Source organism: Geotrypetes seraphini, chromosome 11, assembly GCF_902459505.1.
Source record: "Geotrypetes seraphini chromosome 11, aGeoSer1.1, whole genome shotgun sequence".
In the NCBI taxonomy this organism is placed as follows: Eukaryota; Metazoa; Chordata; class Amphibia; order Gymnophiona; family Dermophiidae; genus Geotrypetes; species Geotrypetes seraphini.
In genome coordinates this window covers 46892388-46907899 of record NC_047094.1, presented here as the reverse complement: position 1 = coordinate 46907899, position 15512 = coordinate 46892388, and the positions used below count along the sequence as shown (strand labels likewise).

The 15512-nt window shown below is 48.1% G+C and overlaps 1 protein-coding gene across 2 annotated transcripts in view; it reads left to right on the top strand.

Annotated features, from left to right (window-relative positions):
- Window positions 1-2970: 2970 nt before the first annotated feature.
- Window positions 2971-15512, top strand: part of SEC14L5 (SEC14 like lipid binding 5) — a 102572-nt gene continuing 90030 nt past the window's right edge. The window contains exon 1 of one of the 2 annotated variants that reach the window (XM_033914369.1): window positions 2971-3143. The gene's annotated coding sequence lies outside the window, so the exon portion shown is untranslated. Of the gene's footprint in view, window positions 3144-8345; window positions 8396-15512 lie in introns of those variants that run through there. The other variant, XM_033914370.1, reaches the window with a different exon arrangement.

The window sequence follows — 15512 nt, the reverse complement described above, 5'->3', positions numbered from 1 at the left end:
TAGTAAGAGATTATGGAATACTACTAGGAAACAGTAGGTAGAGCTGGAAGATACCAGGATTCAAGTCTCAGAGACGCAATAAACTATGAAAAGGATCTGATATGAACCAACAAGACTTGTGGATCTGTGTTGAAGGTGACAACAACAAGAAGGTTTGAAGATGTTGGCACAGAGGGGCATTTTCATTATAGCAGCTAAGTCTGAATTGAGACCTTTTGCTGAAAACGTCTCAAACCAACATTTATGTCAAATCAAAATCTATATTGTAGGCTATTCCAGACTGGACTCTAGCATACTTATTTCAAATTCAACACCAATCAAACAATCCTCATAAGAAATAACATAAATTCTTAACGATCCTCAGAGGGTTTAGAATGTCCCATAGGTTCTAATGATAATAATCACCGGACCCAATAGTCATAGGATCAGTAATTTATGTATTGTTTATATTATATATTTTTTATATTTTTATCTTAAATTATTTATCAATCAAGTTTTACTTAGCTTTATAGTTACTTCACTCAAATTGGGAGCGCCTCTACCGACATGTACATGTTTCAAAAGGTCTTTTCATCAGGGCTGAGGCTCCCGTAATTAATCTAGCAAGAAACAGGATAAAAGTAGAATATTAGTGATCCTGTTTCTTGCTAGATTAATTACGGGAGCCTCAACCCTGATGAAAAGACCTTTTGAAACATGTACATGTCGGTAGAGGCGCTCCCAATTCTAATCTAATCTAATCCTTAGGTTTGTATACTGCATCATCTCCACGTTCGTAGAGCTCGACGCGGTTTACAGTAGGAGAAATAGGAAGGAACTACAACAGAGGGTTAGAGGTAGAAATGTGAAGAAAATTTAGAGGACTTGGGATGCCAAGATATAAGAGTTTCCTTGATTCCTAAGTTGGAGGGAGACTTACATTTTTTGAGAAAAGCCAGGTTTTCAGATGTAACTATAAAGCTAAGTAAAACTAAATAATTTAAGATAAAAATATAAAAAATATATAATATAAACAATACATAAATTACTGATCCTATGACGATTGGGTCCGGTGATTATTATCATTAGAACCTATGGGACATTCTAAACTCTCTGAGGATCGTTAAGAATTTATGTTATTTCTTATGAGGATTGTTTGACTGGTGTTGAATGTCAAACCAACATTTAGCACACAGCTATAATTGAACCAGAAAAATGTCTAAATTTGTGGTTCGATTATGGCTTTGAGCTGGACATTTTCAGGCTCAACATGCCTATCTATAAGTACCATTTACAGAAAAAAAAAGTCCCAGGGAAAAATGTAGAAAAACAAGCCATAGGGAGGACAGTCTGGCAGCATTTCTAGTGAACTGACCACAGCAGTGCAGAGGGGCAGCCTAGTGGTCAGTGCTGTGAGCTTTACAGAAAGAGGCCCAGATAGAAATGGTACCTCAATCCTTCCAGAAACAGAGAAAACCAACTGCATCTAAAGATATGCCACTACAATAGCCCTCGGGTGGTTTGCGGGTCACTTAAGTATTTAGGTATAGAAAGATAGTTCTGTGTTCCCACTTCGTACCGACCCACTGGAATCGATTGCCCCCGCAGATAAGATCCCTTGAAGGACTCCTCAACTTTAGGAAGCAATAAATAATTACCTCTTCACCTAACTCCATGACCGATAGATTACAAAGAAATGTAGATTGATACAAAATCCTCGATATGTGTCGCGTTAGGATAAAAACTTGTACCAGAAAAACCAAACAAACAACTTGTACTATAACTATGGCGTATTGTAACGTGTTATGTATGTTAACCTGTCCTAAGCTCTTTGGGAAAGAATGGGATACAAAATGAATTTACATATACATACATACATATATAAATTCGTTTTCTATCCCGTCCTTCCCTAAAGAGCTTAGGAAAGGTTAACATACATAACACGTTACAATGTGCCATAGTTACAGTACAAGTTGTTTGTTTGGTTTTTCTGGTACAAGTTTTTATCCTAACGTGACACATACCGAGGACCTTGTATCAATATACATTTCTTTGTAATCTATCGGTCGTGGAGTTAGGTGAAGAGGTAATTATTTTATTGCTTTCCTAAAGTTGAGGAGTCCTTCAAGGGATCTTATCTGCGGGGGGCAGTCGATTCCAGTGGATTGGTACGAAGTGGGAATAGGAACGTCTTTTGGCACAACCAAGCCCTGTTGCGTTTACATATATAGGCAGGACATGAGTGGGCTCCCATTTACAGAAAACTATAAGTTACACATGCCCCCACTACATTTACATGGTGTAACTGCTAGGTGCATAAATAATAATAATAACTTTATTCTTTTATACTGCCATAACCAAAAGTTCTAGGCGGTTTACACTAAAAAGAGCTGGAAAATCAGCAAAATACAATAATACAGTAAAAAATACAAATATTTGTAAAATAGAATTTCAATAATAAAACTCACTAAGTAATAAACTTATCAAACAAAATGGTCTTAATTAATTTCCGAAAACTGCAATAGGATAACATAGCTTGCTGAATACATTTATCTAACCAAGATTGTCGCATACCAGCTTGAAATGCTAGGGTCCTATCTAAGAAGGTCTTATATCTACACCCATTAATGGTAAGTCGCCCTGATACAGGGCTACACTGATATGCTACAGAATTCCCTAATAGTATAGGCTCTCACGATATAGGTGCCCAGTTATATACTTCCCTCCTACATGCTGTTCTGCTGCTTCCTGTACCGCCAGCATTCCCCTGGGCTCTTGTTCCCATGTGTCTAAATTGGGTTCCTGTGATAACAAGGCTGCTGGGGTGTTAGTGAGCTCAGTTCCGCTTTCCCCCTGACAGGTATCACTGTTACAGTGTCCCATTGCACTTCGTGTTTCATTAGTTTGCCTCCCTGGAGAGCTCTTCTCGCTTACCGGCTCTCTCAGCATTTTAACTTTGCTGCTTCTGCTTTAAACTGCCTCTCTGACTTGTAAGATCTCCAAGCCTCTGCCATCTCACTAATTCACTAATTTAGCATTTTACTAACAACAAATGATGTTAAAAAAATCTCTCAAGGATCTCGACTGTTACACGACGTTCACATTCTCTCTTTCAAAGAAGTCAGCGGATCGGTGAGGCTATTTAATCTTGGAGCTTCATGCAGGTAGGTACACTTTTGGGGTTTTTTTTTTCCACATGTTTAATGCTCATTGGTCGTGTTCCCCTCGCTTTGTCCCTCCACCCCCACCTTCTCCCACCTCTCGTATCTTGGAACATTGGCTTCATGTTACATTCTGTCACTGTGGGTTGTGATAGAGAGAGATCTGACAATGGCTGTGCTGTTTTAACTCTTTGAGATTGGCTTGGCTACTGTTTGTTCATCAGCACTCTAGACTGTGCACTGCTTGGTGGAATTTGAGTGGGATAAGATCAGACTTCGGCCTGGCCGAGGCCCTTCTGGCATTTGCAGAGATTTGATGGGAAATTCAGGGGACATCACATCAAACAGACCTTAAAACATGCAAGTTCATTTCTTTCCATTTCAATTTTTGTAAAATTAAAAAAAATTCTGTAGTACTAGGGCAGAAGGGCTATGAGATGATTTGTAAACGACAAATTTATTGTGATCGGTGTTTTTACTCGGTTCAGAAAGGAATCGTGGACATTTTATATTGTAGGAAATAAGTTTTGAACAATATGCAGAATTTAGATTCAAAGAGAGCAAGCAGAGTTTGGATGGTGGGGAAATAAACAACAGAAGCTGGAAAGAGCTTGGTTTCTGGGGAGATAGCACTGAAGAGCTAAGGAGGATCTGGCTTACTGGAAGTAAGAACCGGACAGTATGAAAGGTTTGAACTCCGACCCAGTGGCGTACCTAGGGGGGGGGGCGGGCCGCCCCGGGTACCAGCCCTGAGGGGGTGTTCCCGGCCTTGCCGCTCAGTCCCCCCCCACGCCCGAAGGACCGCTCGCCCCACTGACCTTCCAGCACACCTATGAAGCAGCCCGCAGCAGGATCGCGACGTCAGCAATCCCTCAGCTGCTTGGGCGCTGCTTCCTCTGACGTCAGAGGAGGGGGCGGGACCGCGACGCAGGAAGCAGCTCCTAAGTAGCGCAAATATAGCTGACGTCGCGATCCTGCTGCGGCTGCTTCATAGGTAGTGCGGGGAGGCCAGGGGGGCGAATGGTCCTTCGGGGTGGGTCGGGGATCTGACCCAGTTCTAATACCTCTCCGTCTCCGTGCCGACCGACCCCCTCAAGGACCGACCCTTGGAAACATGTTTTCAGGCTTGGAATCCAGTTAAAAGGCAATAGACGCTCTGTCTATACCTGGGACCAAACTGAAAGAAATTTGTCCAGCCCTGGCAAGTTCAAACCCAACTCAAACCAAATTCTGCACTCCTGGGGAAGGGGGAGGTTTTGCTTCTGAGAAAGTGCTCCTTAGTACATCAGAATCTCTGTCTGCTTCTTGGCACCAGCACTGGAGAAATAATGAGACGCCCTACTTTCTTTCTGCATGTGAAGCCATCTGGAGGGGGGGGGGTGTTTGTGAGTACCAGAAGGCACTGCGAGGAAGGAACGGGGTATATTAGTAGATCTGTGTGTGATGGAGGGCACTAGGGCCAGCAGGAGTGAGGTACATAGTTAGAGCTGTAGAGGGGGGGGGGGGAGAAGGAGGGTGTCCCTATTGCAAGGGAGGAGTGAGGTTTTCCCTCGCCTTTTCTTCAGTCCTAAAGTTCACATTTTCTGGCTTTGGCTGCCTTCAGCAGTCATGCGACCGGGTAACAAAGCCCCCCTGACCCTGCACGCTGTCTGATTCGGCTGCTGTTGAACAGTTTGCGTGCCGGAACCCTTCTCAGGCTGAGTGGAATTTGGGTTATGAGCTGCAGGGAGTGGTTGTGAATTTCTCCGTGAGAACCTTGTGCATCCTCCTCCAGCTTGAGTCCGCACTAGACGCCCGCACTAGACGTCCCCACGTAGACGTCCGCACTAGACGTCCGCAATAGACGCCCGCACTAGACGTCCCCACTAGACGCCCGCACTAGACGTCCCCACTAGACGTCCGCAATAGACGTCCCCACTAGACGTCCGCAATAGACGTCCCCACTAGACGCCCGCACTAGACGCCCGCACTAGACGTCCCCACTAGACGTCCCCACTAGACGTCCCCACTAGACGTCCGCACTAGACGTCCCCACTAGACGTCCGCAATAGACGTCCCCACTAGACGTCCGCAATAGACGTCCGCAATAGACGTCCCCACTAGACGTCCGCAATAGACGTCCGCACTAGACGTCCCCACTAGACGTCCGCAATAGACGTCCGCAATAGACGTCCCCACTAGACGTCCGCACTAGACGTCCGCACTAGACGTCCGCACTAGACGTCCCCACGTAGACGTCCCCACTAGACGTCCCCACTAGACGTCCCCACTAGACGTCCCCACGTAGACGCCCGCACTAGACGTTCCCACTAGACGTCCGCACTAGACGTCCCCACGTAGACGTCCGCACTAGACGCCCGCACTAGACGTCTAGTGCGGACGTCTACGTGGGGACGTCTACGTGGGGACGTCTAGTGCGGACGTCTAGTGCGGACGTCTACGTGGGGACGTCTAGTGCGGACGTCTACGTGGGGACGTCTAGTGCGGGCGTCTACGTGCGGACGTCTACGCGTGCGCGTCCTCGTGCGCGCGTCTTACATTCAGCACCAAGTGGCAGAAACCTAAACCCCAAACTCAGATAAATGCATTCCCAGGCCTTGTTCTCCCCTCCTCCAGGTCAGATTGCTGTTGAAAGCTGAGGCAATAGGAAATACGTCAGCCTCGGGGAGGATCGGAACTCAAGCTGGAGGAGGATGCACAAGGTTCTCACGGAGAAATTCACAACCACTCCCTGCAGCTCATAACCCAAATTCCACTCAGCCTGAGAAGGGTTCCGGCACGCAAACTGTTCAACAGCAGCCGAATCAGACAGCGTGCAGGGTCAGGGGGGCTTTGTTACCCGGTCGCATGACTGCTGAAGGCAGCCAAAGCCAGAAAATGTGAACTTTAGGACTGAAGAAAAGGCGAGGGAAAACCTCACTCCTCCCTTGCAATAGGGACACCCTCCTTCCCCCCCCCCCCCCTCTACAGCTCTAACTATGTACCTCACTCCTGCTGGCCCTAGTGCCCTCCATCACACACAGATCTACTAATATACCCCGTTCCTTCCTCGCAGTGCCTTCTGGTACTCACAAACACCCCCCCCCCTCCAGATGGCTTCACATGCAGAAAGAAAGTAGGGCGTCTCATTATTTCTCCAGTGCTGGTGCCAAGAAGCAGACAGAGATTCTGATGTACTAAGGAGCACTTTCTCAGAAGCAAAACCTCCCCCTTCCCCAGGAGTGCAGAATTTGGTTTGAGTTGGGTTTGAACTTGCCAGGGCTGGACAAATTTCTTTCAGTTTGGTCCCAGGTATAGACAGAGCGTCTATTGCCTTTTAACTGGATTCCAAGCCTGAAAACATGTTTCCAAGGGTCGGTCCTTGAGGGGGTCGGTCGGCACGGAGACGGAGAGGTATTAGAACTGGGTCAGATCCCTGAAGAAGCTCATTCTCCTTCTATCAGTTTGGTTCGGTGCAGTGGCGTACCTAGGGGGGTGCGGGGGGGGCGGGCCGCCCCGGGTACCAGCCCTGAGGGGGTGTTCCCGGCCTTGCCGCTCAGTCCCCCCCCACGCCCGAAGGACCGCTCGCCCCACTGACCTTCCAGCACACCTATGAAGCAGCCCGCAGCAGGATCGCGACGTCAGCAATCCCTCAGCTGCTTGGGCGCTGCTTCCTGCGCCGCGGTCCCGTCCCTCCTCTGACGTCAGAGGAGGGGGCGGGACCGCGACGCAGGAAGCAGCTCCTAAGTAGCGCAAATATAGCTGACGTCGCGATCCTGCTGCGGCTGCTTCATAGGTAGTGCGGGGAGGCCAGGGGGGCGAATGGTCCTTCGGGGTGGGTCGGGGCATCAGGCCTTCAGGGTGGGGCGGGCGGGCGGGCAGGCAGACTTTCAAGGGGGAGGGGGGGTGACAGGCAGGCAGGCAGGCCTTCAAGGGGGGGTGCAGGTCTTCGGGGGGGGGTGCAGACCTTCAAGGGGGTGCAGGCCTTCAAGGGGGGGACAGGCAGGCAGGCCTTCAAGGGGGGGACAGGCCTACAAGGGGGGGGGACAGGCCTACAAGGGGGTGCAGGCCTACAAGGGGGGGGACAGGCCTTCAAGGGGGGACAGGCCTTCAGGGGGGGTGCATGCCTTCAGGGGGGGTGCCGACCTTCAAGGGGGTGCAGGCCTTCAAGGGGGTGCAGGCCTTTGGGGGGGTGCCAACCTTCAAGGGGGGGTGCAGGCCTTCAAGGGGGGGGGACAGGCCTTCAAGGGGGGACAAGCAGGCAGGCCTTCAAGGGGGGGACAGGCCTACAAGGGGGTGCAGGCCTTTGGGGGGGTGCCAACCTTCAAGGGGGGGGACAGGCCTTCAAGGGGGGACAAGCAGGCAGGCCTTCAAGGGGGGGTCAGGCCTTCAAGGGGGGGACAGGCCTACAAGGGGGTGGGACAGGCAGACCTTTAAGGGGGGACAGGCCTACAAGGGGGTGGGACAGGCAGACCTTTAAGGGGGGATAGGCCTTCAAGGGGGGACAAGCAGGCAGGCCTTCAAGGGGGGGTCAGGCCTTCAAGGGGGGGGACAGGCCTTCGGGGGTGCAGGCCTTCGGGGTGGGTGCAGGCCTTCGGGGTGGGTGCAGGCATTCGGGGTGGGTGCAGGCCTTCGGGATGGGTGCAGGCCTTCAGGGAGGGACAGACCTTCGGGTGGGGGGTACAATCCTTCGGGGAGGGTGCAGGCCTTCAGGGGGGGACAGACCTTCGGGTGGGAGGTAAAGTCCTTCGGGGGGTGCAGGTCTTCAGGGGTGGGGTGTAGCCCTTCGGAGGGGGGACAGACCTTCGGGGGAGGGGGGTCCTGGTGTAAAAGTACACAGAGGGAGAGAGGGAAGGGGGGGTTCAAAGATACGTGCATATGCCAGACTTTGGGGGTTAGAAATAATGGGTCTAAAAACAGAGGAGTGGGAGAGAGATGGTGCATAATGGGATTTAGGGAGGGAAGGAACAGAAAGGGAGAGAACTTGGAAACAGGGGATGGTGGGGAGGGGGGATAGAGATACTGGATAGGAGGATAGTTGGGAACAGAAAGGGAGAGATGGTGGATCCTGGGGTGGTGGGGAGTTGAGAAAAGGTGAATCTGTGGATGGAGACAAAAAAAAGGAAAGATGCCAGATCTCCGGGAGAGGGAAGGGAAACGGAAGGGGAGAACAGAGATGGCAGACGGATGGTTAGCACGGAGAAAGGAGACCCTGGCAAGCAAGACAACAAGAGCCTGGGACCAACAAGATTTGAATATTGATCAGAGAACAAAAGGTAGAAAAAATAATTTTATTTTCTGTTTTGTGATTACAATATGTTAGATTTGAAAAGTGTACATGAGACAGCTTGAAATGGGAACTTTTCTATTTTTGTGAATGGCAAGGCTGAGTTCAGTTAAAATATATGCTTTATAAGAAAATATAATAATGTGTTTTATAAAGTTTATAAGCATTGCTGGCATACTCGGTGAGGTGTTCCTAGTGTTGGTGGTGGTGGTAGCATGTCAGTGTGTTGAGAGGAAGAGGTAGTCTGGGAAATTCTGCTGAGCAAACTCTGGGCCCATTTCCACCCCCAGTTAGTCCACTCCACTCAACTGGTTCACACACTGAGTGGGTCTTTGGGTGTTATTTCTGGGTAGTTGTTTTAGAATCTCTTCCAGTGGTTTGTCAGTATCTCCTTCTGGTCCAAGGAAGGAAACTTTGTCAACCTTAGCATTGACCTTCAGAATATGTTTGTAACAGCGCTGCTTGTGTGGCATTAGGCTATGTAGTGATCGAAAGAAAAAAACAGACCTTTGCACATTTTTGCACTATATGGTGGGTGTATGAGGAGATTCATTTCCTGCACAGTTAAGTCCATGTGAAGTTACCTTGTGCTGTATTTGACATCTAGCAAGGTCTCTGTTTGGAAGGAAAGATCTAAGCTTAAAAATGAAGTGGCCAGAAGTTATGTTAAAAGTAGATAGCGTAGCTGGTTTTAAGAAAGGTTTGGACAAATTCCTGGAGGAAAAGTCCATTGTCTGTTATTAAGACATGGGGGAAGCGTCTGCTTGCCCTGGATTGGTGCACTCAGTTGTTCCCACTTGGAGAACCTATTGACTTTTACTGCTTTTCTGTGTGGCTTTAACATTTTTGCTATTCAGTATACCTAAACTATTATTCAGTAGAAAAAATTTGTTTGTTCAATCAAATCCTGTGTGGACATTGGACTTCTATGAGTGAATGTTCTGCTTGATTGAACAAACTAAATTTTTTCTACTGAATAATAGTCTAGGTACAATGAAAGTAAATAGCAAAAATGTTTGAGTAGATAATTAAGGAAATCTTTTTCATATTGCTTGCTTATGGACTGGGAAAAAAGACTGTTCAAGCAAATGTCTCCAGAACTGCTTTAATGGAAAAATGTGATTTTTTTTTTTAAAGTACTTTGTGAAATTTATTGTTGTTGTGAAATTTATTGTTATACTTTGTTTAAACTTAAAAAGCGGTGTCATTAACAGTGAATCTAATCGAAAAATCGATTCAACAGGGTGAATCGGATCGAATGAAATATTTTTCTCTGAATCAGGCAGCACTATTGGCTACCATGAGAATGGGCTACTGGGCATGATGGACCATTGGTGTGACCCAGTTAGGCTATTCTTATGTTATGTTCTCATCTGTAGGGGCCTTTGTTTTCACTTCTTATTTTAATGTATTTTTTTCCTGGGAACTTATCAGTGTTTTTTTATAATGGGAACAAAAATGGAAGAGAATTAATGTGTGTGGAATGGGGGGGGGTAACTAATTTCTTCAGCTAAATAATTCAATCCACTTCAAACAGACATAGGAGAACTCACGCACCATTCACACACCCTCCAACCAAAAACGTCAAAAGAAAAAAACTGTTCGACAACCTCCTAGCCATTCGAGCTGCAACACTTGACCCCCAACTCTACAACCTATTGACCTCGACCACAAACTACAAAACCTTAAAAAAAGAAATAAAAACCCTTCTATTAAAAAAACACATAAAACCAAACTAACATAATCAGAACTGTCCCAAGCATCACCTGCAACTACTCCATATGTACTTCTGATGTCATGACAATTCAGACATAATTTATGTTATGTTATGTTTGGAATAATGGTTACATAAATGAGGTTCAATAAAAGAAAATTTTCTGTGGGAGCATTTGTTGGAACTTCTGTTATCCTGATTTCTTCTATCTGTGGGCTTTCTTTAGCTAACCTACTTATCTGGGGCTTTCCACTTCTGCAGCTGCCCTTTTCACGGTCCACTTTGCGCTTGCACTCTCTGGGGAGGGGGGGTTGGGTCTGGGCTTGGTGGGGTAGGTGTGTCTGGTAGTTTTGTCTGGGTGGTGGCTGGGTGTTTCTTGGGTGCTTGTTGTGCGGATTGGTGTGTCTGGTGAGCGGTCTGGGTGTTGTTGCTTGTGGGGGTTTTTTTCATTATAAAATATGGCTGAGGGTCTAGTCCGGCTTATTATTCTTGTGGGTTCTGGGGTGGGATTTGTTTGCTTGCCCCAAGTTTTGGCCTTTTGTTGTGTATTGCTATGCCTCTCATTGGCAATTTTCTCTTGGGAGAGGCTTGTTCATGCTTGTTGTTGCTGTTACTCTCATTCTGTGTTCTTTTTGATAATGTATAAGTTTCTGTACAGACCATGGTTGCTTGTCTGGACCTTTTGCCATTCTCAATAAAAATACTTTGAAAAAAAAAAAAAAAAAAGAAAATTTTCACTGCCTGTTTCTATTCTGACCATTTATTCCATTTCATGGTTATTGCAAAAAAAAAAAAAAAAATTTTACATGAGGGGGGGGGGGGGGTGTCAAAAAATGATGGGCCCCGGGTGCCACATACCCTAGGTACGCCACTGCTCCGACCTAAAGGCAGGATCCGGGGAGGCTTTGGTAGAAGAGATAAGACACAAGTATTTGAAATTAATGACAGGATGACGTGAAGGGTGTGGCTTGCTGGGCAATGACAGGACCACAAGAACTGAAGTACTGTATGTGGAAAAGTCACGATTTTAGAGAGAGTCGGCAGGGTGGGGTAGTGACTGAATCCAGAGAGGATTACAATCGTGTTTGGACTGTGGAAAAATGACATATCATGAGAATAGATTACATTATAGGAGGAGAAGGGAATGCTTGTCTGAAGCTCATTCATGCATCATTTAATTCATATTTTTAAGTTTGGCATGCCATTTGGGCTTAGAGGTTAGGATCAGAGTAATATATTTCGGGATGAAAATGAATCGGAATGGAACAAACTATTTGAATCTGGAGAATTTAATCTGAGAAAGTTGCTATTTTTCTGCTTTATACATGCTATTCTTGCATACTATTTTTAGTACTGTATATATTTCCTGGTTTTGAGGTTTGTGATAAGGCTGAAAATACTGTTTGACAGCATTTATAATGCAGGGGTTCCTGAGAGGTTTGAATCCAGGTCAACTGTTCTTATTAACTGGTTGCCTGGCCCCTAGTGGTAATCATTAGGGGTCTCAGTGGCCATTTTTGAATCGTCTTCTGCTCTCACTAGACACCAGGGATCCTGGTAATGCTGGGGAAGGGGATGGGGAATTGGAAGGGGCTGTGAAGGGCCTTGGGGATGGTCATTGTTAGGAGTCAGGTGGGAGTTGCAGGTGGGTGTATCAGTTGCTTTAGGAGGTGAAATGTGAGGAGGCTAGGGAGGGGATCAAATTATTTGTGTCTTTTGGGGAGGGGAGGGTGATCAATGTTGGGGGATGATTGCTGAATCACTGGTTCTGCGGGCTTGAGCTACTCATCTGCAGTGGGAGCTATCGGCACCTCAGCTGCAATGCTGTCCTGCAGTTCAGTGCCTTAGACCAGAAGACCCTTCTCTTCCCCCTGGCAGACTGCAAATTCTTCCTGGGCCACACTGTCTTCGACACCAGCATTTGGTTTCAACTGATTTGATCGCCCATCCATGGTCCCACCCACTTGAGTGATTCAGGGAAGCATAAGTCTGAGAGCTCAACCTCTATAGCCTTTGGGGCTCATAATCAAAACAAAAAAACATCTTAAAAAGTGGCCTAAATGGGTGCTTAGACGATCAAAAAACCTGGTCGTCCAAGAACCCATAATCAAAGCTGGTTTTAGACGCATCTAAAACCAGCTTAGGAACTTTCCCCTGCCTCTAAACGCATAGAGTGAAAAGAGGCGTTTATAGAGGAGGGGAAAGGGCGGGAGGTGGGCTGACCTAGACATAGGTGTACAGCAGGTATGACCAAAAGTTTAGGCAGGTTGCCTAGTCGGCACTTATACGTTTTGACTTAGACTAAGTCAAAACAGGTATAAGTGCCGAAAAGGGTCCGCTGACCTGATCGCAGCAGCTCGGCGGCCCCAGCAACCTGCCTACCCCCTACTGCAACGATCGCGGCAGGAGAGATGGCTCATCTCTCCTGCCGCGATCCACCCCTCCCCCCAATCAGATCAGGCTGAAACCCCACCCGCCCGACATGATCAGGGCAGGAGGGAGCCCAAGCCCTCCTGCCCCAGCGAAATCCCCCACCCCCACTAAGATACAGGCAGGAGGGATCCCAGGCCTTCCTGCCCTTGGCGCATCCCCTCCCAACAATGGCCCCCCCTGAACCCCCGATCGCCCCCCCCACCCGCCGACCACGTGATCCCCCCGCTGACCTCTCAACACCACCATCCACTCAACACCCCCACCAGTACTTCAAAACAGTTGACTGGAGGGACGGGTTCCAAGCCATCCGTCTGGCAGGCCTGCCATCCGTTGAATGGTGGGCCTTAGGGCCTGATTGGCCCAGGCACCTCAAACCTCGCCCACAGGTGGGGCCTGAGGCGCCTGGGCCAACTGGAATCAGCCCAGTAGCCTTAGGGATGGGTTGGCCCAATGTGCTTAAGGCCCCACCCACAGGAGGGGCCTAAGGCTACTGGGTCGATTCCGGTTGGCCCAGGCGCTTCAGGCCCCACCTGTGGGCAGGGGTTTGAGGCGCCTGGGCCAATCAGGCCCGCTTTTCTGAGGATGGCGGGCCTGCTGGACGGACGGGCTTGGGACCTGTCCGTCCGGCCAACTGTTTTGAGGTACGGGGGGGTTGAGGGTGGGGGGTGGTGTCAAGGGGTAGGCGGGTGGGTCGTGGGGTAGGTGGGTGGGGGGGGCCGATCGGGGTTTCAGGGGGGAGATTGTGGGGGGGGGGGGTGCGCTGAGGTCAGGAGGGCCTGGGATCCCTCTGCCCGTATCTTAGTGTGGAGGGGGGGTTTGGGTAGTCACCGGGGCAGGAGGGCTTGGGCTCCCTCCTGCCCCGATCATGTCAGGCGGGTGAGGTTTTGGCGGGGCAGGAAAGCTTGGGCTCCCTCCTGTCTGATCCGATTGGGGGGGGTGGTTCACGGCTGGAGAGATGGCTCATCTCTCCTGCTGTGATAGTGATCCCAAGTGCCGTGTTTGGCGGCACTTGGTGGTATCGCTATTGTGGCAGGGGAGATGAGCCATTTCTCCTGCCGTGATCGTTGCTGGGGGGGTGGATTCTGTAACCAGTGTTTTTGATAGACATTGGTTACAGAATCCAGCTTTTAGGCGAAGGTCTGGCTCCTCCTTAGCCTAAAAGGCCTGGCTTTGGGTGTTTGGGACTTAGGTTTTTTTGGGGGGTTTATTATATGTCTTAAGTGTAGACGTAGTAGTGGTCTGGGCGTTTAAACAGCTGAACGTAGAGGCAGGCCATTATTTTTTTAAAGTTTTTTTTGAGAAAGGACATTTTCCCTGCTTCTGCTTTCAAGGTTTAGGGCCTTAGGCCAAAAGGGGACTTAGACTTTTTTTTTATTATGCCCCTCCACTTGACTTATCCTGACCATTGTCAGGGCTGTTTCTCTGTCCCTTACTCTGGGGAAGGACAGTGGTGCAAAGGGATTTTGCTTGGGGAGCCTGCTGCATCTCAAATTGACCTCTAGACCCTGTCTCACTCTCCACTTTTTCTGTCCTTTCAGATTGCTCCCCCCTGTACTGTTAGTGCTGACTCTGCTGCAAAGCCGATTCCGACACTGACCTCTTCTCCACGTGATTTTCCTAGAGTGGTTCAGAGCTAATGGTGTTCAGGTTCATCATGTATCTCCCTGTTGGGTTATGATCTATGCTTGTACCCTGGGCACTATACTGTGGGCTGCTTGGGCATTCCTTGCTGGTACAACTGTTCCATGGGCAAGAATTCCCCACTGCCCTTTTCACCAAAAATTCAACAACTAAATTCAAAAAACATGATCATCATGTGTCCATTCTAAAAAAATAAAAAAAATGCTGATGTTTTTCTGAGTATTGGCTTTGAGGAATTATAGTTGCTTCACTGTAACTGTTTTGCTGCCCTTTAAGCTGCTTTCTTTAGTGGCTATCTAGTTGTGCCTCATGGTTGGACCATCATGCCAAACCTCCCCTCCCCCCCACACACATGATCTTCAATCCTTCTGACATGCTGGAGATGGGGTGTTCCAGTGAGGTGGGAGCTTGCAGTGGAGGTGTGTATTGCATTGTGCCATCCGTTGCCCGTGTAGACCCTAGCAAATGGCCTATGGTGAACTCTCTGCACTGACTCCTTGTGGAGAAGACCCCCTTTTCCCCCCCTTGCTCCAGTAAACAAAGCTTCCTGTGCAAACAGCATATGATTCCTTACGGATGGGTTGGATTGCAGAAGGTATCAATCGTTTTTCTGAGCTCTGTCACCTTGTTTCCCTGGGAACTGCCCTCTCTCTTCAGTCTTAACATCTACAAGCGAGTTGAAAAGGTGCCATTTCCTCTGCTGTGCACTATTTTCAGGTCTTAATCCGATCTTTTTTTTGAGGCTTCTCTGTGCTAAGAGGTTCCCAGTAGTCCTGGTACAGTTCTGCCTGGGAGAAGGGTCAGATGTTTGGGTCTGAAGCCAGGAGGACCACACTTTTAAAAGAGCACTTGCCTGGCCGGCCTGCTCTAACATTTGGAGCTCGGGAATAGGTTCCCTGGGAATGGTGCTTGCCCCTGTGGAATCCAGCACTGGAGCAAAGGCCACTCCTATAGGACCTTGTTTAGTAGTCATATAAACCTGTACCCCAAATAAACATAGAAAGCCATTTACATGTGTAAATTTGCACTACATGCTTATGACAAGAGGCATGTTTTGGATGATAGGGTAGCACCAAAATCTACACATGCCACCACTTCAGAAGGAGAATTTGCGTCTATGATTACAGAAATCAATGTCAGGATTTACAATTCTTCCTGAGTACACAGGTTTTTTTTTTTCTTTTTAAAAAGTGCTTATTTTGGGCCTCATTTTACAGAGGGGATGATCCTTGATCCCTCAGTGTTATTTTACCTCAAAACTGATGGTGCTGAAGATTGCAGCCTCTGCAATTAGTAAATGTATTTAGAAGTGTAGGTT